The 25,242-nt window shown below is 36.2% G+C and overlaps 6 non-coding genes across 6 annotated transcripts; all 6 read right to left on the bottom strand.

The window, feature by feature from the left end:
* Window positions 1-2,346: 2,346 nt before the first annotated feature.
* Window positions 2,347-2,418, bottom strand: trnad-guc (transfer RNA aspartic acid (anticodon GUC)). The gene has a single exon. It is a non-coding gene; the product is annotated as a tRNA-Asp (tRNA).
* Window positions 2,419-2,712: 294 nt separating this feature from the next.
* Window positions 2,713-2,784, bottom strand: trnad-guc (transfer RNA aspartic acid (anticodon GUC)). Its single transcript has one exon. It is a non-coding gene; the product is annotated as a tRNA-Asp (tRNA).
* Window positions 2,785-11,460: 8,676 nt separating this feature from the next.
* trnad-guc (transfer RNA aspartic acid (anticodon GUC)) lies at window positions 11,461-11,532 on the bottom strand. Its single transcript has one exon. It is a non-coding gene; the product is annotated as a tRNA-Asp (tRNA).
* A 4,319-nt stretch (window positions 11,533-15,851) lies between these two features.
* Window positions 15,852-15,923, bottom strand: trnad-guc (transfer RNA aspartic acid (anticodon GUC)). The gene has a single exon. It is a non-coding gene; the product is annotated as a tRNA-Asp (tRNA).
* A 4,757-nt stretch (window positions 15,924-20,680) lies between these two features.
* trnad-guc (transfer RNA aspartic acid (anticodon GUC)) lies at window positions 20,681-20,752 on the bottom strand. The gene has a single exon. It is a non-coding gene; the product is annotated as a tRNA-Asp (tRNA).
* Window positions 20,753-25,088: 4,336 nt separating this feature from the next.
* trnad-guc (transfer RNA aspartic acid (anticodon GUC)) lies at window positions 25,089-25,160 on the bottom strand. Its single transcript has one exon. It is a non-coding gene; the product is annotated as a tRNA-Asp (tRNA).
* Between the last annotated feature and the right edge of the window lie 82 nt (window positions 25,161-25,242).

The following is a 25,242-nucleotide window of genomic DNA, read 5'->3' as shown; positions in this document are numbered from 1 at the left end:
AGAGACAAGAGGTTTACAGTATGTAAATTTTACAAAAAAAACAAACGTTAAATTTGTTTCAATTACCAGAAAACACGCTCGTCTCCTAGTAACAGCTCGTAAACAAATACCTATTGTTGAAAAAACTAGGAATTCTTCGATTTTTTGAAACGTTTGAATTCTCTTATTTGTAAAATATAATTGCTTTTGAAGTACTCCTTAAATTCTTAGACACAAGAGCTTCACTGTACGTAAATTTCACAAGAAAAGGAAACGTAACTTCGTTTCAATTCGTTACCAGAAAACATGCTCGTCTCCTAGCAACAGCTCCTAAAACAAATGCCTATTGTTAAAAAAAAACTAGGAATTCTCCCGCTACTTTGAAATGTCTGAATGCTGTAATTATTTATGAAATACCACTTCTTTGGAAATACTACTTAAATGCTTAGACAAGAGCTTTACAGTAGGGAAATTTTACAAAAAACAACAAACGTTAGCTTCGTTTCAGTTCGTTACCAGAACGTATTAAAAACTAGCTGAACAAAGGACCTCCCCGTCGGGAATTGAACCCCGGTCTCCAACGTGACAAGCTAGGATACTTACCACTATACTAACGAGGACTGGTTATGATTAGGCCTCAACCATTTTTGGAGCTTTTCAATGTCCTCGGAAGTTTCTTAGAATATAGCTGAAAAGAAGAACCTCCCCCTCTGGGAATTGAAAAGAAGGACCTCCCCGTCGGGGAATTGAACTACGGTCTCCAAACGTGACAAGCTAGGATACTTACCACTATACTAACGAGGACTGGTTATGGTTTGGCCTCATCCATTTTTGGAGCTTGTCGATGTCCTCGGACGCTTCTTTAAAAACTAGCTGAACAAAGGACCTCCCGTCGGGGAATTGAACTACGGTCTCCAACGTGACAAGCTGGGAAACTTACCACTATACTAACGAGGACTGGTTATCTTTTGGCCTCATCCATTTTTGGATCTTTTCAATGAATTCTTCAACTATTTTAATACGTGTCTACACTAATTAATTGTTATGAAATATAAGTGCTTTTGAGTACTCCTTTAATGCTTAGACACAATTTGGTAAATTAAAAAAAACAAAACGAACGTTAACTTTGTTTCAGTTCGTTACCAGAAAAAATGCTCGTCTCCTAGCAACAGCTCCTAAACAAATGCCTATTTTTGAAAAAATCTAGGAATTCTTCAACTATTATAAAACGTATCTACACTAATTATTTAAGCATAAGTTCTTTTGAAATACTACTTGAATGCTAAGAGACAAGAGCTTCACAGTCTAAGTTTTACCAGAAAAGGAAACGTTAACTTGGTTTCAATTCGTTACAGAAATAACACTCATCCCTTGGCAACAGCTCATCAACAAATAATGCTTAATGTTGAAAGAACATTGGAATTCTTTACGCTATTTTAAAATGTCTTATCACTAGATAATTATGAAATATAAGTGCTTTTGAAGTACTCCTTAAATGCTTAGATACAAGAGCTTCATAGTAAGTACATTTTACAGAAAAAAAACAAACGTTGACGTTGTTTCAATTCGTTACCAGAAAACATGCTCGTCTCCTAGCAACAGCTTATAAACAAATGCCTATTGTTGAAAAAATCTAGGAATTCTTCAACTATTTTTAAACGTGTTAACACTACCTATTTATTAAGCATGAGTGCTTTTGAAATATTTCTTAAGTGCTGAGAGGCAAGAGGTTTACAGCAGGTAAAATTTAAAAAAAACATTCACTTTTTTCAATTCGTTATAAGAAAACATGCTCGTCTCCTAGCAACAGCTCCTAAACAAATGCCTATTGTTAAAAAAAACTAGGAATTCTCCCGCTACTTTGAAATGTCTGAATGCTGTAATTATTTATGAAATACCACTTCTTTGGAAATACTACTTAAATGCTTAGACAAGAGCTTTACAGTAGGGAAATTTTACAAAAAACAAACAAACGTTAGCTTCGTTTCAGTTCGTTACCAGAACGTATTAAAAACTAGCTGAACAAAGGACCTCCCCGTAAGGGAATTGAACCCCGGTCTCCAAAGTGACAAGCTGGGATACTTACCACTATAATAACGAGGACTGGTTGTGATTAGGCCTCAACCATTTTTGGAGCTTTTCAATGTCCTCAGAAGTTTCTTTAGAATATAGCTGAAAAGAAGAACCTCCCCCTCTGGGAATTGAACCCCGGTCTCCAACGTGACAAGCTGGGATACTTACCACTATAATAACGAGGACTTGTTTGATTAGCCTCAACCATTTTTGGAGCTTTTCAATGTCCTCAGAAGTTTCTTTAGAATATAGCTGAAAAGAAGAAACTCCCCTCTGGGAATTGAAAAGAAGATCCTCCCCGTCGGGGAATTGAACCCCGGTCTCCAACGTGACAAGCTGGGATACTTACCACTATACTAACGAGGACTGGTTATCTTTTTGCCCTCATCCCTTTTTGGAGCTTTTCGATGTCCTCGGAAGCTTCATTAAAAGATAGCTGAAAAAAAGGACCTCCCCGTAGGGGAATTGAAAAGAAGAACCTCCCCGTCGGGGAATTGAACCATGGTCTCCACGTGACAAGCTGGGATACTTACCACTATAATAATGAGGACTGGTTGTGATTAGGCCTCAACCATTTCAGGAGCTTTCAATGTCCTCAAAGTTTCTTTAGAATATAGCTGAAAAGAAGAAACTCCCCCTCTGGGAATTGAAAAGAAGATCCTCCCCGTCGGGGAATTGAACCCCGGTCTCCAACGTGACAAGCTGGGATACTTACCACTATACTAACGAGGACTGGTTATGGTTTGGCCTCATCCATTTTTGGAGCTTTTCAATGTCCTCGGAAGCTTCATTAAAAGATAGCTGAAAAAAAGAACTCCCCGTCCGGGGAATTGAACCACGGTCTCCAACGTGACATGCTGGAAATACCACTATAATAACGAGGACTGGTTGTGATTAGGCCTCAACATTTTTGGAGCTTTTCAATGTCCTCGGAAGTTTCTTTAGAATATAGCTGAAAAGAAGAAACTCCCCCTCTGGGAATTGAAAGAAGAACCTTCCCGTCGGGGAATTGAAAAGAAGATCCTCCCCGTTGGGGAATTGAATCCCGGTCTCCAACGTGACAGCTAGGCTAGGATACTTACCACTATACTAACGAGGACTGGTTATGATTAGGCCTCAACCATTTTTGGATCTTTTCAATGAATTCTTCAACTATTTTAATACCTGTCTACACTAATTAATTGTTATGAAATATAAGTGCTTTTGAAGTACTCCTTTAATGCTTAGACACAAGTAGGTAAATTAAAAAAAAACAAAACGAACGTTAACTTTGTTTCAGTTCGTTACCAGAAAAATGCTCGTCTCCTAGCAACAGCTCCTAAACAAATGCCTATTTTTGAAAAAATCGAATTCTTCAACTATTATAAAACGTGTTAACACTAATTATTTATTAAGCATAAGTGCTTTTGAAATATTTCTTAAGTGCTGAGAGACAAGAGGATTACAGCAGGTAAATTTAAAAAAACAAACGTTCACTTTTTTCAATTCGTTATAAGAAAACATGCTCGTCTCCTAGCAACAGCTCCTAAACAAATGCCTATTTTTGAAAAAATCTAGGAATTCTTCAACTATTATAAAACGTGTCTACACTAATTATTTAAGCATAAGTTCTTTTGAAATACTACTTGAATGCTAAGAGACAAGAGCTTCACAGTCTAAGTTTTACTAGAAAAGGAAACGTTAACTTGGTTTCAATTCGTTACCAGAAATAACACTCATCCCTTGGCAACAGCTCATCAACAAATAATGCTTAATGTTGAAGAACATTGGAATTCTTACGCTATTTTAAAATGTCTTATCACTAGATAATTATGAAATATAAGTGCTTTTGAAGTACTCCTTAAATGCTTAGATACAAGAGCTTCATAGTACGTTACATTTTACAGAAAAAAACAAACGTTAACGTTGTTTCAATTCGTTACCAGAAAACATGCTCGTCTCTCCTAGCAACAGCTCGTAAACAAATGCCTATTGTTGAAAAAATCTAGAAATTCTTCAAATATTTAAAACGTATCTACACTAATTATTTATTAAGCATAAGTTCTTTTGAAATACTACTTAAATGCTGAGAGACAAGAGCTTCACAGTGCACAAATTTTACTAAAAAAACAAACGCTAACTTCGTTTCAATTCGTTACCAGAAAAAACACTCATCCCTTAGCAACAGCTCATCATCAAATAATGCTTTAATGTTGAAAGAACATTGGAATTCTTACGCTATTTCAAAATGTCTCATCACTAGTTAATTATGAAATATAAGTTCTTTTGAAGTACTCCTTAAATGCTTAGATACAAGAGCTTCATAGTACGTACATTTTACAGAAAAAAACAAACTGTAACGTTGTTTCAATTCGTTACAAAAAACACGCTCGTCCCTTAGCAACAGCTCGTCAACAAATGATGCTTATTGTTGAAAGCATATTGGAATTCCCTACTATTTTAAATGTCTGAACATTGTAATTATTTATAAAATATAAGTGCTTTTGACATACCACTTAACTGCTAAGAGACAAGAGGTTTACAGTATGTAAATTTTACAAAAAACAAACGTTAAATTTGTTTCAATTTGTTACCAGAGAAACACGCTCGTCTCCTAGTAACAGCTCGTAAACAAATACCTATTGTTGAAAAAACTAGGAATTCTTCCGATTTTTGAAACGTTTGAATTCTCTATTTGTAAAATATAATTGCTTTTGAAGTACTCCTTAAATTCTTAGACACAAGAGCTTACTGTACGTAAATTTCACAAGAAAAGGAAACGTAAACTTCGTTTCAATTCGTTACCAGAAAACATGCTCGTCTCCTATTAACAGCTCGTAAACAAATGCCTATTGTTAAAAAAAAAACTAGGAATTCTCCCGCTACTTTGAAATGTCTGAATGCTGTAATTATTTATGAAATACCACTTCTTTGGAAATACTACTTAAATGCTTAGACAAGACTTTACAGTATGGAAATTTTACAAAAAACAAACAAACTTTAGCTTCGATTCAGTTCGTTACCAGAAACGTATTAAAAAACTAGCTGAACAAAGGACCTCCCCGTCGGGGAATTGAACCACGGTCTCCAAAGTGACAAGCTGGGATACTATACCACTATAATAATGAGGACTGGTTATGATTAGGCCTCAACCATTTTTGGAGCTTTTCAATGTCCTCGGAATTTTCTTTAGAATATAGCTGAAAGAAGAACCTCCCCCTCTGGGAATTGAAAAGAAGAACCTCCCCGTCGGGGAATTGAACCACGGTCCTCCAACGTGACAAGCTAGGATACTTACCACTATACTAACGAGGACTGGTTATGGTTTGGCCTCATCCATTTTTGGAGCTTGTCGATGTCCTCGGACGCTTCTTTAAAAACTAGCTGAACAAAGGACCTCCCCGTCGGGAATTGAACTACGGTCTCCAACGTGACAAGCTGGAAACTTACCACTATACTAACGAGGACTGGTTCTTTGGCCTCATCCATTTTTGGATCTTTTCAATGAATTCTTCAACTATTTTAATACGTGTCCTACACTAATTAATTGTATGAAATATAAGTGCTTTTGAAGTACTCCTTTAATGCTTAGACACAATTTGGTAAATAAAAAAAACAAAACGAACGTTAACTTTGTTTCAGTTCGTTACCAGAAAAAATGCTCGTCTCCTAGCAACAGCTCCTAAACAAATGCCTATTTTTGAAAAATCTAGGAATTCTTCAACTATTATAAAAACGTATCACTAATTATTTAAGCATAAGTTCTTTTGAAATACTACTTGAATGCTAAGAGACAAGAGCTTCACAGTCTAAGTTTTACCAGAAAAGGAACGTTAACTTGTTCAATTCGTTACCAGAAATAACACTCATCCCTTGGCAACAGCTCATCAACAAATAATGCTTAATGTTGAAAGAACATTGGAATTCTAACGCTATTTTAAATGTCTTATCACTAGATAATTATGAAATATAAGTGCTTTTGAAGTACTCCTTAAATGCTTAGATACAAGAGCTTCATAGTACGTACATTTTACAGAAAAAAAACAAACGTTAACGTTGTTTCAATTCGTTACCAGAAAACATGCTCGTCTCCTAGCAACAGCTTATAAACAAATGCCTATTGTTGAAAAAATCTAGGAATTCTTCAACTATTTTAAACGTGTTAACACTACCTATTTATTAAGCATAAGTGCTTTTGAAATATTTCTTAAGTGCTGAGAGGCAAGAGGTTTACAGCAGGTAAATTTAAAAAAACAAACGTTCACTTTTTTCAATTCGTTATAAGAAAACATGCTCGTCTCCTAGCAACAGCTCCTAAACAAATGCCTATTGTTAAAAAAACTAGGAATTCTCCCGCTACTTTGAAATGTCGTGAATGCTGTAATTATTTATGAAATACCACTTCTTTGGAAATACTACTTAAATGCTTAGACAAGAGCTTTACATTAGGGAAATTTTACAAAAACCAAAACAAACGTTAGCTTCGTTTCAGTTCGTTACCAGAACGTATTAAAAACTAGCTGAACAAAGGACCCTCCCCGTAAGGGAATTGAACCCCGGTCTCCAAAGTGACAAGCCTGGAGATACTTACCACTATAATAACGAGGACTTGTTGTGATTAGGCCTCAACCATTTTTGGAGCTTTTCAATGTCCTCAGAAGTTTCTTTAGAATATAGCTGAAAAGAAGAAACTCCCCTCTGCGAATTGAAAAGAAGATCCTCCCCGTCGGGGAATTGAACCCCGGTCTCCAACGTGACAAGCTGGGATACTTACCACTATAATAACGAGGACTGGTTGTGATTAGGCCTCAACCATTTTTTGGAGCTTTCAATGTCCTCAGAAGTTTCTTTAGAATATAGCTGAAAAGAAGAAACTCTCCCCTCTGGGAAATTGAACCCCGGTCTCCAAAGTGACAAGCTGGGATACTTACCACTATAATAACGAGGACTTGTTGTGATTAGGCCTCAACCATTTTTGGAGCTTTTCAATGTCCTCAGAAGTTCTTTAGAATATAGCTGAAAAGAGAAACTCCCCCTCTGGGAATTGAAAAGAAGATCCTCCCCGTCGGGAATTGAACCCCGGTCTCAAACGTGACAAGCTGGGATACTTACCACTATACTAACGAGGACTGGTTATCTTTTGCCCTCATCCCTTTTTGGAGCTTTTCGATGTCCTTGGAAGCTTCATTAAAAGATAGCTGAAAAAAAGGACCTCCCCGTAGGGGGAATTGAAAAGAAGAACCTCCCCGTCGGGAATTGAACCATGGTCTCCAACGTGACAAGCTGGATACTACCACTATAATAATGAGGACTGGTTGTGATTAGGCCTCAACCATTTCAGGAGCGTTTCAATGTCCTCAGAAGTTTCTTTAGAATATAGCTGAAAAGAAGAAACTCCCTCTGGGAATTGAAAAGAAGATCCCCCCGTCGGGAATTGAACCCCGGTCTCCAACGTGACAAGCTGGGATACTTACCCACTATACTAACGGGACTGGTATGGTTTTGGGCCTCATCCATTTTTGGAGCTTTTCAATGTCCTCGGAAGCTTCATTAAAAGATAGCTGAAAAAAAGAACCTCCCCGTCGGGAATTGAACCACGGTCTCCAACGTGACATGCTGGGAAACTTACCACTATAATAACGAGACTGGTTGTGATTAGGCCTCAACCATTTTTGGAGCTTTTCAATGTCCTCAGAAGTTTCTTTAGAATATAGCTGAAAAGAAGAAACTCCCCCTCTGGGAATTGAAAAGAAGAACCTTCCCGTCGGGGAATTGAAAAGAAGATCCTCCCCGTGGGGAATTGAATCCCGGTCTCCAACGTGACAAGCTAGGATACTTACCACTATACTAACGAGGACTGGTTATGATTAGGCCTCAACCATTTTTGGATCTTTCAATGAATTCTTCAACTATTTTAATACGTGTCTACACTAATTAATTGTTATGAATATAAGTGCTTTTGAAGTACTCCTTTAATGCTTAGACACAAGTAGGTAAATAAAAAAAACAAACGAACGTTAACTTTGTTTCAGTTTCGTTACCAGAAAAAATGCTCGTCTCCTAGCAACAGCTCCTAAACAAATGCCTATTTTGAAAAAATCTAGGAATTCTTCAACTATTATAAAACGTGTTAACACTAATTATTTATTAAGCATAAGTGCTTTTGAAATATTTCTTAAGTGCTGAGGACAAGAGAGAACAGCAGGTAAAATTTAAAAAAAACAAACGTCACTTTTTTCAATTAGTTATAAGAAAACATGCTCCGTCTCCTAGCACAGCTCCTAAACAAATGCCTATTTTTGAAAAAAATCTAGGAATTCTTCAACTATTATAAAACGAGCTACACTAATTATTTAAGCATAAGTTCTTTGAAATACTACTTGAATGCTAAGAGACAAGAGCTTCACAGTCTAAGTTTTACCAGAAAAGGAAACGTTAACTTGGTTTCAATTCGTTACCAGAAATAACACTCATCCCTTAGCAACAGCTCATCAACAAATGCTTAATGTTGAAAGAACATTGGAATTCTTACGCTATTTTAAAATGTCTTTATGAAATATAAGTGCTTTTGAAGTACTCCTTAAATGCTTAGATACAAGAGCTTCATAGTACGTACATTTTACAGAAAAAAAACAAACGTTAACGTTGTTTCAATTCGTTACCAGAAAAACATGCTCGTCTCCTAGCAACAGCTCGTAAACAAATGCCTATTGTTGAAAAAATCTAGGAATTCTTCAAATATTTTAAAACGATCTACACTAATTATTTATTAAGCATAAGTTCTTTTGAAATACTACTTAAATGCTGAGAGACAAGAGCTTCACAGTGCACAAATTTTACTAAAAAAACAAACGCTAACTTCGTTTCAATTCGTTACCAGAAATAACACTCATCCCTTAGCAACAGCTCATCATCAAATAATGCTTAATGTTGAAAGAACATTGGAATTCTTACGCTATTTCAAAATGTCTCATCACTAGTTAATTATGAAATATAAGTACTTTTGAAGTACTCCTTAAATGCTTAGATACAAGAGCTTCATAGTACGTAAAATTTACAGAAAAAAACAAACGTTAACGTGTTTCAATTCGTTACGAAAAACACGCTCGTCCCTTAGCAACAGCTCGTCAACAAATGATGCTTATTGTTGAAAGCATATTGAATTCCCTACTATTTTAAAATGTCTGAACATTGTAATTATTTATAAAATATAAGTGCTTTTGACATACCACTTAACTGCTAAGAGACAAGAGGTTTACAGTATGTTAAATTTTACAAAAAAAACAAACGTTAAATTTGTTTTCAATTTGTTACCAGAAAACACGCTCGTCTCTAGTAACAGCTCGTAAACAAATACCTATTGTTGAAAAAACTAGGAATTCTTCCGATTTTTTGAAACGTTTGAATTCTCTTATTTGTAAAATATAATTGCTTTTGAAGTACTCCTAAATTCTTAGACACAAGAGCTTCACTGTACGTAAATTTCACAAGAAAAGGAAACGTAAACTTCGTTTCAATTCGTTACCAGAAAACATGCTCGTCTCCTATTAACAGCTCGTAAACAAATGCCTATTGTAAAAAAAAAACTAGGAATTCTCCGCTACTTTGAAATGTCTGAATGCTGTAATTATTTATGAAATACCACTTCTTTGGAAATACTACTTAAATGCTTAGACAAGAGCTTTACAGTAGGGAAATTTTACAAAAAACAAACAAACGTTAGCTTCGATTCAGTTCGTTACCAGAACGTATTAAAAACTAGCTGAACAAAGGACCTCCCCGTCGGGGAATTGAACACGGTCTCCAAAGTGACAAGCTGGGATACTTACCACTATAATAATGAGGACTGGTTATATTAGGCCTCAACATTTTTTGGAGCTTTTCAATGTCCTCGGAAGTTTCTTTAGAATATAGCTGAAAAGAAGAACCTCCCCCTCTGGGAATTGAAAAGAAGAACCTCCCGTTCGGGGAATTGAACCACGGTCTCCAACGTGACAAGCTAGGATACTTACCACTATACTAACAGACTGGTTATAGGTTTGGCCTCATCCATTTTGGAGCTTGTCGATGTCCTCGGACGCTTCTTTAAAAACTAGCTGAACAAAGGACCTCCCCGTCGGGGAATTGAACTATGGTCTCCAACGTGACAAGCTGGGAAACTTACCACTATACTAACGAGGACTGGTTATCTTTTGGCCTCATCCATTTTTGGATCTTTTCAATGAATTCTCAACTATTTTAATACGTGTCTACACTAATTAATTGTTATGAAATATAAGTGCTTTTGAAGTACTCCTTTAATGCTTAGACACAATTTGGTAAATTAAAAAAACAAAACGAACGTTAACTTTGTTTCAGTTCGTTACCAGAAAAAATGCTCGTCTCCTAGCAACAGCTCCTAAACAAATGCCTATTTTTGAAAAAATCTAGGAATTCTTCAACTATTATAAAACGTATCTACACTAATTATTTAAGCATAAGTTCTTTGAAATACTACTTGAATGCTAAGAGACAAGAGCTTCACAGTCTAAGTTTTACCAGAAAAGGAAACGTTAACTTGTTTCAATTCGTTACCAGAAATAACAATCTCATCCCTGGCAACAGCTCATCCACAAATAATGCTTAATGTTGAAAGAACATTGGAATTCTTACGCTATTTTAAAATGTCTTATCACTAGATAATTATGAAAATATAAGTGCTTTGAAGTACTCCTTAAAATGCTTAGATACAAGAGCTTCATAGTACGTACATTTTACAGAAAAAAACAAACGTTGACGTTGTTTCAATTCGTTACCAGAAAACATGCTCGTCTCCTAGCAACAGCTTATAACAAATGCCTATTGTTGAAAAATCTAGGAATTCTTCAACTATTTTTAAACGTGTTAACACTACCTATTTATTAAGCATAGTGCTTTTGAAATATTTCTTAAGTGCTGAGAGGCAAGAGGTTTACAGCAGGTAAATTTAAAAAAACAAACATTCACTTTTTTCAATTCGTTTATAAAAAACATGCTCGTCTCCTAGCAACAGCTCCTAAACAAATGCCTATTGTTAAAAAACTAGGAATTCTCCCGCTACTTTGAAATGTCTGAATGCTGTAATTATTTATGAAATACCACTTCTTTGGAAATACTACTTAAATGCTTAGACAGAGCTTTACATTAGGGAAATTTTACAAAAACCAAAACAAACGTTAGCTTCGTTTCAGTTTGTTACCAGAACGTATTAAAAACTATCTGAACAAAGGACCTCCCCGTAAGGGAATTGAACCCCGGTCTCCAAAGTGACAAGCTGGGATACTTACCAATATAATAACGAGGACTGTTGTGATTAGCCTCAACCATTTTTGGAGCTTTTCAATGTCCTCAGAATTTCTTTAGAAATAGCTGAAAAGAAGAAACTCCCCCTCTGGAATTGAAAAGAAGATCCTCCCCGTCGGGGAATTGAACCCCGGTCTCCAACGTGACAAGCTGGGATACTTACCACTATACTAACGAGGACTGGTTATCTTTTGCCCTCATCCCTTTTTGGAGCTTTTCGATTGTCCTTGGAAGCTTCATTAAAAGATAGCTGAAAAAAAGGACCTCCCCGTAGGGGAATTGAAAAGAAGAACCTCCCGTCGGGGAATTGAACCATGGTCTCCAACGTGACAAGCTGGGAAACTTACCACTATATATAATGAGGACTGGTTGTGATTAGGCCTCAACCATTTCAGGAGCTTTTCAATGTCCTCAGAAGTTTCTTTAGAATATAGCTGAAAAGAAGAAACTCCCCCTCTGGGAATTGAAAAGAAGATCTCCCGTCGGGGAATTGAACCCGGTCTCCAACGTGACAAGCTGGGATACTTACCACTATACTAACGAGGACTGGTTATGGTTGGCCTCATCCATTTTGGAGCTTTTCAATGTCCTCGGAAGCTTCATTAAAAGATAGCTGAAAAAAAGAACCTCCCCGTCGGGGAATGAACCACGGTCTCCAACGTGACATGCTGGGAAACTTACCACTATAATAACGAGGACTGGTTGTGATTAGGCCTCAACCATTTTTGGAGCTTTTCAATGTCCTCAGAAGTTTCTTTAGAATATAGCTGAAAAGAAGAAACTCCCCCTCTGGGAATTGAAAAGAAGATCCTCCCCGTCGGGGAATTGAAAAGAAGATCCTCCCCGTTGGGGAATTGAATCCCGGTCTCCAACGTGACAAGCTAGGATACTTACCACTATACTAACGAGGACTGGTTATGATTAGGCCTCAACCATTTTGGATCTTTTCAATGAATTCTTCAACTATTTTAATACGTGTCTACACTAATTAATTGTTATGAAATATAAGTGCTTTTGAAGTACTCCTTTAATGCTTAGACACAAGTAGGTAAATTAAAAAAAAACAAAACAACGTTAACTTTGTTTCAGTTCGTTACCAGAAAAAATGCTCGTCTCCTAGCAACAGCTCCTAAACAAATGCCTATTTTTGAAAAAATCTAGGAATTCTTCAACTATTATAAAACGTGTTAACACTAATTATTTATTAAGCATAATGCTTTTTAAATATTTCTTAAGTGCTGAGAGACAAGAGGATTACAGCAGGTAAATTTAAAAAACAAACGTTCACTTTTTTCAATTAGTTATAAGAAAACATGCTCGTCTCCTAGCAACAGCTCCTAAACAATGCCTATTTTTGAAAAAATCTAGGAATTCTTCAACTATTATAAAACGTGTCTACACTAATTATTTTAAGCATAAGTTCTTTTGAAATACTACTTGAATGCTAAGAGACAAGAGCTTCACAGTCTAAGTTTTACTAGAAAGGAAACGTTAACTTGGTTTCAATTCGTTACCAGAAATAACACTCATCCCTTAGCAACAGCTCATCAACAAATAATGCTTAATGTTGAAAGAACATTGGAATTCTTACCTATTTTAAAATGTCTTATCACTAGACAATTATGAAATATAAGTGCTTTTGAAGTACTCCTTAAATGCTTAGATACAAGAGCTTCATAGTACGTACATTTTACAGAAAAAAACAAACGTTAACGTTGTTTCAATTCGTTACCAGAAAACATGCTGTCTCCTAGCAACAGCTCCTAAACAAATGCCTATTGTTGAAAAAATCTCTAGAATTCTTCAAATATTTTAAAACGTATCTACACTAATTATTTATTAAGCATACGTTCTTTTGAAATACTACTTAAATGCTGAGAGACAAGAGCTTCACAGTGCACAAATTTTACTAAAAAAACAAACGTTCACTTCGTTTCAATTCGTTACAAGAAATAACACTCATCCCTTAGCAACAGCTCATCATCAAATAATGCTTAATGTTGAAAGAACATTGGAATTCTTACGCTATTTCAAATGTCTCATCACTAGTTAATTATGAAATATAAGTACTTTTGAAGTACTCCTTAAATGCTTAGATACAAGAGCTTCATAGTACGTAAATTTACAGAAAAAAACAAACGTTAACGTTGTTTCAATTCGTTACAAAAAACACGCTCGTCCCTTAGCAACAGCTCGTCAACAAATGATGCTTATTGTTGAAAGCATATTGGAATTCCCTACTATTTTAAAATGTCTGAACATTGTAATTATTTATAAAATATAAGTGCTTTTGACATACCACTTAACTCTAAGAGACAAGAGGTTTACAGTATGTAAATTTACAAAAAAAAAAACGTTAAATTTGTTTCAATTTGTTACAGAAAACACGCTCGTCTCCTAGTAACAGCCTCGTAACATTACCTATTGTTGAAAAAACTAGGAATTCTTCCGATTTTTTGAAACTTTGAATCTCTTATTTGTAAAATATAATTGCTTTTGAAGTACTCCTTAAATTCTTAGACACAAGAGCTTCACTGTACGTAAATTTCACAAGAAAAGGAAACGTAAACTTCGTTTTAATTCGTTACAGAAAACATGCTCGTCTCCTATTAACAGCTCGTAAACAAATCCTATTGTTAAAAAAAAAACTAGGAATTCTCCCGCTACTTTGAAATGTCTGAATGCTGTAATTATTTATGAAATACACTTCTTTGGAAATACTACTTAAATGCTTAGACAAGAGCTTTACAGTAGGGAAATTTTACAAAAACAAACAAACGTTAGCTTCGATTCAGTTCGTTACCAGAACGTATTAAAACTAGCTGAACAAAGGACCTCCCCGTCGGGGAATTGACCACGGTCTCCAAAGTGACAAGCTGGGATACTTACCACTATAATAATGAGGACTGGTTATGATTAGCCTCAACCATTTTTGGAGCTTTTTCAATGTCCTCGGAAGTTTTCTTTAGAATATAGCTGAAAAGAAGAACCTCCCCTCGGGAATTGAAAAGAAGAACCTCCCGTCGGGGAATTGAACCACGGTCTCCAACGTGACAAGCTAGGATACTTACCACTATACTAACGAGGACTGGTTATGGTTTTGGCCTCATCCATTTTTGGAGCTTGTCGATGTCCTCGGACGCTTCTTTAAAAACTAGCTGAACAAAGGACCTCCCCGTCGGGGAATTGAACTACGGTCCTCCAACGTGACAAGCTGGGAAACTTACCACTATACTAACGAGGACTGGTTATCTTTTGGCCTCATCCATTTTTGGATCTTTTCAATGAATTCTTCAACTATTTTAATACGTGTCTACACTAATTAATTGTTATGAAATATAAGTGCTTTGAAGTACTCCTTTAATGCTTAGACACAATTTGGTAAATTAAAAAAAACAAAACGAACGTTAACTTTGTTTCAGTTCGTTCCAGAAAAAATGCTCGTCTCCTAGCAACAGCTCCTAAACAAATGCCTATTTTTGAAAAAATCTAGGAATTCTTCAACTATTATAAAACGTATCTACACTAATTATTTAAGCATAAGTTCTTTTGAAATACTACTTGAATGCTAAGAGACAAGAGCTTCACAGTCTAAGTTTTACCAGAAAAGGAAACGTTAACTTGGTTTCAATTCGTTACCAGAAATAACACTCATCCCTTGGCAACAGCTCATCAACAAATAATGCTTAATGTTGAAAGAACATTGGAATTCTTACGCTATTTTAAAATGTCTTATCACTAGATAATTATGAAATATAAGTGCTTTTGAAGTACTCCTTAAATGCTTAGATACAAGAGCTTCATAGTACGTACATTTTACAGAAAAAAAAACAAACGTTAACGTTGTTTCAATTCGTTACCAGAAAACATGCTCGTCTCCTAGCAACAGCTTATAAACAAATGCCTATTGTTGAAAAAATCTAGGAATTCTTCAACTATTTTTAAACGTGTTAACACTACCTATTTATTAAGCATAAGTGCTTTTGAAATATTTCTTAAGTGCTGAGAGGCAAGAGGTTTACAGCAGGTAAATTTAAAAAAACAAACGTTCACTTTTTTCAATTCGTTATAAGAAAACATGCTCGTCTCCTAGCAACAGCTCCTAAACAAATGCCTATTGTTAAAAAACTAGGAATTCTCCCGCTACTTTGAAATGTCTGAATGCTGTAATTATTTATGAAATACCACTTCTTTGGAAATACTACTTAAATGCTTAGACAAGAGCTTTACATTAGGGAAATTTTACAAAAAACAAACAAACGTTAGCTTCGTTTCAGTTTGTTACCAGAACGTATTAAAAACTAGCTGAACAAAGGACCTCCCCGTAAGGGAATTGAACCCCGGTCTCCAAAGTGACAAGCTGGGATACTTACCACTATAATAACGAGACTTGTTGTGATTAGGCCTCAACCATTTTGGAGCTTTTCAATGTCCTCAGAAGTTTCTTTAGAATATAGCTGAAAAGAAGAAACTCCCCTCTGGGAATTGAAAAGAAGATCCTCCCCGTCGGGGAATTGAACCCCGGTCTCCAACGTGACAAGCTGGGATACTTACCACTATACTAACGAGGACTGGTTATCTTTGCCCTCATCCCTTTTTGGAGCTTTTCGATGTCCTCGGAAGCTTCATTAAAAGATAGCTGAAAAAAGGACCTCCCGTAGGGGAATTGAAAAGAAGAACCTCCCCGTCGGGGAATTGAACCATGGTCTCCACGTGACAAGCTGGGATACTTACCACTATAATAATGAGGACTGGTTGTGATTAGGCCTCAACCATTTCAGGAGCTTTTCAATGTCCTCAGAAGTTTCTTTAGAATATAGCTGAAAAGAAGAAACTCCCCCTCTGGGAATTGAAAAGAAGATCCTCCACGTCGGGGAATTGAACCCCGGTCTCCAACGTGACAAGCTGGGATACTTACCACTATACTAACGAGGACTGGTTATGGTTTGGCCTCATCCGTTTTTGGAGCTTTTCAATGTCCTCGGAAGCTTCATTAAAAGATAGCTGAAAAAAAGAACCTCCCCTCGGGGAATTGAACCACGGTCTCCAACGTGACATGCTGGGAAACTTACCACTATAATACGAGACTGGTTGTGATTAGGCCTCAACCATTTTTGGAGCTTTTCAATGTCCTCAGAAGTTTCTTTAGAATATAGCTGAAAGAAGAAACTCCCCCTCTGGGAATTGAAAAGAAGAACCTTCCCGTCGGGGAATTGAAAAGAAGATCCTCCCCGTTGGGGAATTGAATCCGGTCTCCAACGTGACAAGCTAGGATACTTACCACTATACTAACGAGGACTGGTTATGATTAGGCCTCAACCATTTTTGGATCTTTTCAATGAATTCTTCAACTATTTTAATACGTGTCTACACTAATTAATTGTTATGAAATATAAGTGCTTTTGAGTACTCCTTTAATGCTTAGACACAAGTAGGTAAATTAAAAAAAACAAAACGAACGTTAACTTTGTTTCAGTTCGTTACCAGAAAAAATGCTCGTCTCCTAGCAACAGCTCCTAAACAAATGCCTATTTTGAAAAAATCTAGGAATTCTTCAACTATTATAAAACGTGTTAACACTAATATTTATTAAGCATAAGTGCTTTTGAAATATTTCTTAAGTGCTGAGAGACAAGAGGATACAGCAGGTAAATTTAAAAAAACAAACGTTCACTTTTTTCAATTAGTTATAAGAAAACATGCTCGTCTCCTAGCAAACAGCTCCTAAACAAATGCCTATTTTTGAAAAAATCTAGGAATTCTTCAACTATTATAAAACGTGTCTACACTAATTATTTAAGCATAAGTTCTTTTGAAATACTACTTGAATGCTAAGAGACAAGAGCTTCACAGTCTAAGTTTTACTAGAAAAGGAAACGTTAACTTGGTTTCAATTCGTTACCAGAAATAACACTCATCCCTTGGCAACAGCTCATCAACAATAATGCTTAATGTTGAAAGAACATTGGAAATTCTTACGCTATTTTAAAATGTCTTATCACTAGATAATTATGAAATATAAGTGCTTTTGAAGTACTCCTTAAATGCTTAGATACAAGAGCTTCACTGTACGTACATTTTACAGAAAAAAAACAAACGTTAACGTTGTTTCAATTCGTTACCAGAAAACATGCTCGTCTCCTAGCAACAGCTCGTAAACAAATGCCTATTGTTGAAAAAATCTAGGAATTCTTCAAATATTTTAAAACGTATCTACACTAATTATTTATTAAGCATAAGTTCTTTTGAAATACTACTTAAATGCTGAGAGACAAGAGCTTCACAGTGCACAAATTTTACTAAAAAAAAACGCTAACTTCGTTTCAATTCGTTACCAGAAAAAACACTCATCCCTTAGCAACAGCTCATCAACAAATAATGCTTAATGTTGAAAGAACATTGGAATTCTTACGCTATTTCAAAATGTCTCATCACTAGTTAATTATGAAATATAAGTGCTTTTGAAGTACTCCTTAAATTCTTAGACACAAGAGCTTCACTGTACGTAAATTTCACAAGAAAAGGAAACGTAAACTTCGTTTCAATTCTTTACCAGAAAACATGCTCGTCTCCTATTAACAGCTCGTAAACAAATGCCTATTGTTAAAAAAAAACTAGGAATTCTCCCGCTGCTTTGAAATGTCTGAATGCTGTAATTATTTATGAAATACCACTTCTTTGGAAATACTACTTAAATGCTTAGACAAGAGCTTTACAGTAGGGAAATTTTACAAAAAACAAACAAACGTTAGCTTCGATTCAGTTCGTTACCAGAACGTATTAAAAACTAGCTGAACAAAGGACCTCCCCGTCGGGGAATTGAACCACGGTCTCCAAAGTGACAAGCTGGGATACTTACCACTATAATAATGAGGACTGGTTATGATTAGGCCTCAACCATTTTTGGAGCTTTTCAATGTCCTCGGAAGTTTCTTTAGAATATAGCTGAAAAGAAGAACCTCCCCCTCTGGGAATTGAAAAGAAGAACCTCCCCGTCGGGGAATTGAACCCCGGTCTCCAACGTGACAAGCTAGGATACTTACCACTATACTAACGAGGACTGGTTATGGTTTGGCCTCATCCATTTTTGGAGCTTGTCGATGTCCTCGGACGCTTCTTTAAAAACTAGCTGAACAAAGGACCTCCCCGTCGGGGAATTGAACTACGGTCTCCAACGTGACAAGCTGGGAAACTTACCACTATACTAACGAGGACTGGTTATCTTTTGGCCTCATCCATTTTGGATCTTTTCAATGAATTCTTCAACTATTTTAATACGTGTCTACACTAATTAATTGTTATGAAATATAAGTGCTTTTGAAGTACTCCTTTAATGCTTAGACACATTTGGTAAATTAAAAAAAACAAAACGAACGTTAACTTTGTTTCAGTTCGTTACAGAAAAAATGCTCGTCTCCTAGCAACAGCTCCTAAACAAATGCCTATTTTTGAAAAAATCTAGGAATTCTTCAACTATTATAAAACGTATATCTACACTAATTATTTAAGCATAAGTTCTTTTGAAATACTACTTGAATGCTAAGAGACAAGAGCTTCACAGTCTAAGTTTTACCAGAAAAGGAAACGTTAACTTGGTTTCAATTCGTTACCAGAAATAACACTCATCCCTTGGCAACAGCTCATCAACAAATAATGCTTAATGTTGAAAGAACATTGGAATTCTTACGCTATTTTAAAATGTCTTATCACTAGATAATTATGAAATATAAGTGCTTTTGAAGTACTCCTTAAATGCTTAGATACAAGAGCTTCATAGTACGTACATTTTACAGAAAAAAAACAAACGTTAACGTTGTTTCAATTCGTTACCAGAAAACATGCTCGTCTCCTAGCAACAGCTTATAAACAAATGCCTATTGTTGAAAAAATCTAGGAATTCTTCAACTATTTTTAAACGTGTTAACACTACCTATTTATTAAGCATAAGTGCTTTTGAAATATTTCTTAAGTGCTGAGAGGCAAGAGGTTTACAGCAGGTAAATTTAAAAAAAACAAACGTTCACTTTTTTCAATTCGTTATAAGAAAACATGCTCGTCTCCTAGCAACAGCTCCTAAACAAATGCCTATTGTTAAAAAAACTAGGAATTCTCCCGCTACTTTGAAATGTCTGAATGCTGTAATTTTTTATGAAATACCACTTCTTTGGAAATACTACTTAAATGCTTAGACAAGAGCTTTACATTAGGGAAATTTTACAAAAACCAAAACAAACGTTAGCTTCGTTTCAGTTCGTTACCAGAACGTATTAAAAACTAGCTGAACAAAGGACCTCCCCGTAAGGGAATTGAACCCCGGTCTCCAAGTGACAAGCTGGGATACTTACCACTATAATAACGAGGACTTGTTGTGATTAGGCCTCAACCATTTTTGGAGCTTTTCAATGTCCTCAGAAGTTTCTTTAGAATATAGCTGAAAAGAAGAAACTCCCCCTCTGGGAATTGAAAAGAAGATCCTCCCGTCGGGGAATTGAACCGCGGTCTCCAACGTGACAAGCTGGGATACTTACCACTATACTAACGAGGACTGGTTATCTTTTGCCCTCATCCCTTTTTGGAGCTTTTCGATGTCCTCGAAGCTTCATTAAAAGATAGCTGAAAAAAAGGACCTCCCCGTAGGGAATTGAAAAAGAAGAACCTCCCCGTCGGGGAATAGAACCATGGTCTCCAACGTGACAAGCTGGGATACTTACCACTATACTAACGAGGACTGGTTGTGATTAGGCCTCAACCATTTCAGGAGCTTTTCAATGTCCTCAGAAGTTTCTTTAGAATATAGCTGAAAAGAAGAAACTCCCCCTCTGGGAATTGAAAAGAAGATCCTCCCGGTCAGGGAATTGAACCCCGGTCTCCAACGTGACAAGCTGGGATACTTACCACTATACTAACGAGGACTGGTTATGGTTTGGCCTCATCCATTTTTGGAGCTTTTCAATGTCCTCGGAAGCTTCATTAAAAGATAGCTGAAAAAAAGAACCTCCCCGTCGGGGAATTGAACCACGGTCTCCAACGTGACAAGCTGGGAAACTTACCACTATACTAACGAGGACTGGTTATCTTTTGCCTCATCCCTTTTTGGAGCTTTCGATGTCCTCGGAAGCTTCATTAAAATAGCTGAAAAAAGGACCTCCCCGTAGGGGAATTGAACCATGGTCTCCAACGTGACAAGCTGGGATACTTACCACTATAATAATGAGGACTGGTTGTGATTAGGCCTCAACCATTTCAGGAGCGTTTCAATGTCCTCAGAAGTTTCTTTAGAATATAGCTGAAAAGAAGAAACTCCCCCTCTGGGAATTGAAAGAAGATCCTCCCCGTCGGGGAATTGAACCCCGGTCTCCAACGTGACAAGCTGGGATACTTACCACTATACTAACGAGGACTGGTTATGGTTTGGCCTCATCCATTTTTGGAGCTTTTCAATGTCCTCGGAAGCTTCATTAAAAGATAGCTGAAAAAAAGAACCTCCCCGTCGGGGAATTGAACCCCGGTCTCCAACGTGACAAGCTGGGAAACTTACCACTATAATAACGAGGACTGTTGTGATTAGGCCTCAACCATTTTTGGAGCTTTTCAATGTCCTCAGAAGTTTCTTTAGAATATAGCTGAAAAGAAGAAACTCCCCCTCTGGAATTGAAAAGAAGAACCTTCCCGTCGGGGAATTGAAAAGAAGATCCTCCCCGTTGGGGAATTGAATCCCGGTCTCCAACGTGACAAGCTAGGATACTTACCACTATACTAACGAGGACTGGTTATGATTAGGCCTCAACCATTTTTGGATCTTTTCAATGAATTCTTCAACTATTTTAATACGTGTCTACACTAATTAATTGTTATGAAATATAAGTGCTTTTGAAGTACTCCTTTAATGCTTAGACACAAGTAGGTAAATTAAAAAAACAAAACGAACGTTAACTTTGTTTCAGTTCGTTACCAGAAAAAATGCTCGTCTCCTAGCAACAGCTCCTAAACAAATGCCTATTTTTGAAAAAATCTAGGAATTCTTCAACTATTATAAAACGTGTTAACACTAATTATTTATTAAGCATAAGTGCTTTTGAAATATTTCTTAAGTGCTGAGAGACAAGAGGATTACAGCAGGTAAATTTAAAAAAACAAACGTTCACTTTTTTCAATTCGTTATAAGAAAACATGCTCGTCTCCTAGCAACAGCTCCTAAACAAATGCCTATTTTTGAAAAAATCTAGGAATTCTTCAACTATTATAAAACGTGTCTACACTAATTATTTAAGCATAAGTTCTTTGAAATACTACTTGAATGCTAAGAGACAAGAGCTTCACAGTCTAAGTTTTACTAGAAAAGGAAACGTTAACTTGGTTTCAATTCGTTACCGAAATAACACTCATCCCTTAGCAACAGCTCATCAACAAATAATGCTTAATGTTGAAAGAACATTGGAATTCTTACGCTATTTTAAAATGTCTTATCACTAGACAATTATGAAATATAAGTGCTTTTGAAGTACTCCTTAAATGCTTAGATACAAGAGCTTCATAGTACGTACATTTTACAGAAAAAAAACAAAACGTTAACGTTGTTTCAATTCGTTACCAGAAAACATGCTCGTCTCCTAGCAACAGCTCGTAAACAAATGCCTATTGTTGAAAAAATCTAGGAATTCTTCAAATATTTTAAAACGTATCTACACTAATTATTTATTAAGCATAAGTTCTTTTGAAATACTACTTAAATGCTGAGAGACAAGAGCTTCACAGTGCACAAATTTTACTAAAAAAACAAACGTTAACTTCGTTTCAATTCGTTACAAGAAATAACACTCATCCCTTAGCAACAGCTCATCAACAAATAATGCTTAATGTTGAAGAACATTGGAATTCTTACGCTATTTCAAAATGTCTCATCACTAGTTAATTATGAAATATAAGTACTTTGAAGTACTCCTTAAATGCTTAGATACAAGAGCTTCATAGTACGTAAAATTTACAGAAAAAAAACAAACGTTAACGTTGTTTCAATTCGTTACGAAAAACACGCTCGTCCTTAGCAACAGCTCGTCAACAAATGATGCTTATTGTTGAAAGCATATTGGAATTCCCCTACTATTTTAAAATGTCTGAACATTGTAATTATTTATAAAATATAAGTGCTTTTGACATACCACTTAACTGCTAAGAGACAAGAGGTTTACAGTATGTAAATTTTACAAAAAAAACAAACGTTAAATTTGTTTCAATTTGTTACCAGAAAACACGCTCGTCTCCTAGTAACAGCTCGTAAACAATACCTATTGTTGAAAAAACTAGGAATTCTTCCGATTTTTGAACGTTTGAATTCTCTTATTTGTAAAATATAATTGCTTTTGAAGTACTCCTTAAATTCTTAGACACAAGAGCTTCACTGTACGTAAATTTCACAAGAAAAGGAAACGTAAACTTCGTTTCAATTCGTTACCAGAAAACATGCTCGTCTCCTATTAACAGCTCGTAAACAAATGCCTATTGTTAAAAAAAAAACTAGGAATTCTCCCGCTACTTTGAAATGTCTGAATGCTGTAATTATTTATGAAATACCACTTCTTTGGAAATACTACTTAAATGCTTAGACAAGAGCTTTACAGTAGGGAAATTTTACAAAAAACAAACAAACGTTAGCTTCGATTCAGTTCGTTACCAGAACGTATTAAAAACTAGCTGAACAAAGGACCTCCCGTCGGGGAATTGAACCACGGTCTCCAAAGTGACAAGCTGTGATACTTACCACTATAATAATGAGGACTGGTTATGATTAGGCCTCAACCATTTTTGGAGCTTTTCAATGTCCTCGGAAGTTTCTTTAGAATATAGCTGAAAAGAAGAACCTCCCCCTCTGGGAATTGAAAAGAAGAACCTCCCCGTCGGGGAATTGAACCACGGTCTCCAACGTGACAAGCTGGGATACTTACCACTATACTAACGAGGACTGGTTATGGTTTGGCCTCATCCATTTTTGGAGCTTTTCGATGTCCTCGGACGCTTCTTTAAAAACTAGCTGAACAAAGGACCTCCCCGTCGGGGAATTGAACCACGGTCTCCAACGTGACAAGCTGGGAAACTTACCACTATACTAACGAGGACTGGTTATCTTTTGGCCTCATCCATTTTTGGATCTTTTCAATGAATTCTTCAACTATTTTAATACGTGTCTACACTAATTAATTGTTATGAAATATAAGTGCTTTTGAAGTACTCCTTTAATGCTTAGACACAATTTGGTAAATTAAAAAAACAAAACGAACGTTAACTTTGTTTCAGTTCGTTACCAGAAAAAATGCTCGTCTCCTAGCAACAGCTCCTAAACAAATGCCTATTTTTGAAAAAATCTAGGAATTCTTCAACTATTATAAAACGTATCTACACTAATTATTTAAGCATAAGTTCTTTTGAAATACTACTTGAATGCTAAGAGACAAGAGCTTCACAGTCTAAGTTTTACCAGAAAAGGAAACGTTAACTTGGTTTCAATTCGTTACCAGAAATAACACTCATCCTTAGCAACAGCTCATCAACAAATAATGCTTAATGTTGAAAGAACATTGGAATTCTTACGCTATTTTAAAATGTCTTATCACTAGATAATTATGAAATATAAGTGCTTTTGAAGTACTCCTTAAATGCTTAGATACAAGAGCTTCATAGTACGTACATTTTACAGAAAAAAAACAAACGTTAACGTTGTTTCAATTCGTTACCAGAAAACATGCTCGTCTCCTAGCAACAGCTTATAAACAAATGCCTATTGTTGAAAAAATCTAGGAATTCTTCAACTATTTTTAAACGTGTTAACACTACCTATTTATTAAGCATAAGTGCTTTTGAAATATTTCTTAAGTGCTGAGAGGCAAGAGGTTTACAGCAGGTAAATTTAAAAAAACAAACGTTCACTTTTTTCAATTCGTTATAAGAAAACATGCTCGTCTCCTAGCAACAGCTCCTAAACAAATGCCTATTGTTAAAAAAACTAGGAATTCTCCCGCTACTTTGAAATGTCTGAATGCTGTAATTTTTTATGAAATACCACTTCTTTGGAAATACTACTTAAATGCTTAGACAAGAGCTTTACATTAGGGAAATTTTACAAAAAACAAACAAACGTTAGCTTCGTTTCAGTTTGTTACCAGAACGTATTAAAAACTAGCTGAACAAAGGACCTCCCCGTAAGGGAATTGAACCCCGGTCTCCAAAGTGACAAGCTGGGATACTTACCACTATAATAACGAGGACTTGTTGTGATTAGGCCTCAACCATTTTTGGAGCTTTTCAATGTCCTCAGAAGTTTCTTTAGAATATAGCTGAAAAGAAGAAACTCCCCCTCTGGGAATTGAAAAGAAGATCCTCCCCGTCGGGGAATTGAACCCCGGTCTCCAACGTGACAAGCTGGATACTTACCACTATACTAACGAGGACTGGTTATCTTTTGCCCTCATCCCTTTTTGGAGCTTTTCGATGTCCTCGGAAGCTTCATTAAAAGATAGCTGAAAAAAAGGACCTCCCCGTAGGGGAATTGAAAAAGAACCTCCCCGTCGGGGAATTGAACCATGGTCTCCAACGTGACAAGCTGGGATACTTACCACTATAATAATGAGGACTGGTTGTGATTAGGCCTCAACCATTTCAGGAGCTTTTCAATGTCCTCAGAAGTTTCTTTAGAATATAGCTGAAAAGAAGAAACTCCCCCTCTGGGAATTGAAAAGAAGATCCTCCCCGTCGGGGAATTGAACCCCGGTCTCCAACGTGACAAGCTGGGATACTTACCACTATACTAACGAGGACTGGTTATGGTTTGGCCTCATCCGTTTTTGGAGCTTTTCAATGTCCTCGGAAGCTTCATTAAAAGATAGCTGAAAAAAAGAA

Source organism: Poeciliopsis prolifica, unplaced genomic scaffold, assembly GCF_027474105.1.
Source record: "Poeciliopsis prolifica strain line A6 unplaced genomic scaffold, Auburn_PproV2 SCAFFOLD053, whole genome shotgun sequence".
NCBI lineage: Eukaryota > Metazoa > Chordata > Actinopteri > Cyprinodontiformes > Poeciliidae > Poeciliopsis > Poeciliopsis prolifica.
This window is presented reverse-complemented; position numbering and strand designations above follow the sequence as displayed.